At 36.9% G+C, this 2674-nt stretch overlaps 1 pseudogene; it reads left to right on the top strand.

The window, feature by feature from the left end:
* The first annotated feature begins 206 nt into the window (after positions 1 to 206).
* On the top strand, positions 207 to 1335 carry LOC110586416 (annotated as a pseudogene).
* Positions 1336 to 2674: the final 1339 nt, after the last annotated feature.

Genomic DNA, 2674 nt, shown 5'->3' with positions numbered 1-2674 from the left:
AATCATTCCTTTTAATCAAGCCAAAATCTGTATCTCTTCAGCTTCTAGTTGTACCCTTGGCCCTCGTTCCCCTGATCCACTCCCCATTCCTGTCCCCAGTCATTGCCAAGGCCACAGCAGAGTCCTTCAGATATCTGAAAACAGCTGCCAGGTTCCTTCCAACCCTGCAACATGACCAACATCTAATAACTACTCTGAGGAACAAGATGGACTGTGGCCTTTCGGATGTCAAGTAACTTAATCCTTTTGTAACTCTTCTCCCTCACATTTATTTGATTCCTTTTCTACTTAATCTGCAGTCTAGCACAAAGTAGCGGTCACAAAAGTCCTTCATAAAAGCAGGTTGCTAGATTTCTCTCCTTGTCTATGTCAGACTGGCTTGTATCAGACAAATTTCTCCTATTAAAAACTTTTAAAAACAAAAACAAAAAAATGACTCTTTAAAAATCATCAGAGAGCTACCAAGGCAGCCAGGACTTATGTGCCAAAATCCCAAAAAGAAGGGAAATGAATTGCGAAGCACCTTACATTCATGATTGCTTTTCCCTTGAGGCATTCACTGATTCATATGCAGTAGCTCAGAGGCTGAGAAGACAAGCAGAGACTAAGAAGACAAGCATAAAGTAGCAGCTAAGACACCGTGAAGCTAACAGAGCTTTTGACAGTCTCATGAGGCTGAAGAGACATAAATTGGAGTTCAGAGCCACCAAGGCATCCAGGATATAAAGGTTGAGATCCTAGAAAGAAGGGAAGATCAAAGAAATTGAGCCTAACATTTAGTGCCAATTTCCCACAGGGCATTTGTGATCTATAAGCAGCAGCCCAGGAGCTAAAAAGTCTAATCAAAAGGTGGTTATGAGACTGGGAAATTAAAGAGAGCTTTGAGCTCTCAGGTCCTCACTTCCAAGATGCCAGAGGGAGACTGAGGCTGAGTGTGTCACACCCCCTTCCTAACAGGATCTTCATCCTGATGTGGACCAAGAAAAGAAGTAACAATTGTGGTGCCAAAAAGCCACGGGCATATGCAGCCCATATGCTGCACTAATGGGACCCTATGTGTGCCCAAGGACAAAGCCATTACGAAGTTCATCACTCAAAACAGTACAGACCACAGCTGTCAGGGACATTTCCAAGCAATACTCTTTGACACCTACATGCTTCCCAAGCTGTATATGAAACTGCATGACTGTGTGAAACTACATTACTATGTGTGAATTTTGCCATCCACAGCAAGGTAGTCAGGAATCATTCTCATGAAGCCTGGAAGACCTGAACATTCCCATCCAATTTAGACCTAAGGGCACTGCCCCATGGCCCCTGCCAAAGCCCATGTAAGAAAGCTGGTCCTTAAGGACTGAAGAAAAGCTGTGCTCTGGGGGAAAAAATAAATAAATGGAAATTGTACTTTTAAAAATAGGTTTTTTAGCACTGTAGTCTTACAGTGCTAAGGAGATAAAAATGAAAGATCACCAAGGAGGAGAAGCCCTGGTAAATATTCCAGGATTTCATCTGGGATCCATGAAGGGCAAAACCCAAAGAGTAAAAGTGAGTAGGGAATATATCAACCTTCACTGAGACTGGAACCCAGCTTCAAATACAGAGGATCTTTCCCTACTCTAATTGACTAAACAAATCTTAATTGGAAGAAGATATCATCTACAGACTATAATTTTCATAACAGTGTCCAGCATTTAATAAAAAAAAAAAAAAAATGAGTAGGCATTCTAGGACACAGAATGAAATGAATAAGAACTAAAAGATCAAATCATAGGGGCAGATTCACATCTGAACCAAACATTGTTTTCAGACACAGACTTTAAAGTATCCATGATGAGTATCTTCAAGGAAATAGATCAAAAGGAAAATTTTCCAACAAAAAAAGAAAAAAAAAAAAACTCTGAAATCTTCAAAAAGAACCAAAATAAAATTCACAAACTAAAAATATATAATACCTAAAATCAATAATTTGGGGTTAACAGGAGATTAGTCACTGTTAAAAGGAAGAATAGGTTGGAATGACAGATTAGAAGACAATAACCAGATTGATAACAAGAGAGAATATTTTTAAAAGCTGAAAATGTAGAAAAGAGTATGAGACATATGGGACATGGTGAAAAGATCTAACATATGTGAAACTGGAGTCCAAGAAAAAAATGCAGCATTAACAATATTTGAAGAATAGTGGCTGTGAATTTTCTAAAACTGAAGGAAGACATTAAGTCACAGATTTTCAGAGAACCTCAAGCAGGATAAATGTGTATCTAGGCACATCATAGCAAAACTGTTGAAAACCCAAAACCAAGAGAAACATTTAAAGCAGCCAGAAAAAAAAAAACAAAAAACAATATTGTTGTTCAAATGAGTAACAATAAAACATGGATAACTTCTTAATAGAAATGATAAAACTAGTAAAAATAATGATTTTTCCATTTATTGTCATAAATCAAAAATGCATGTTGTAACATCAGGAGTAACCACTAAAAGAATAATAAGCGTATACAACAAACACAATAGAAATAATAAAACATACTTAATTAACTCAAAAGGAGAAAATAAAGGAGAACAAAAGGAGAATTACATATAAGAAAAGATACAAATAGAAAACATTGTGTGTTCAAGCCCAAACATACCAATAATTATATAAGGGTAAATATAATAAATTCTTCTATTGAAA

This window comes from Neomonachus schauinslandi, chromosome 11 (genome assembly GCF_002201575.2).
Source record: "Neomonachus schauinslandi chromosome 11, ASM220157v2, whole genome shotgun sequence".
Lineage (NCBI taxonomy): Eukaryota > Metazoa > Chordata > Mammalia > Carnivora > Phocidae > Neomonachus > Neomonachus schauinslandi.
Note: the sequence above shows the minus strand (reverse complement) of the source record. Positions and strands in the feature narration are given on the sequence as shown.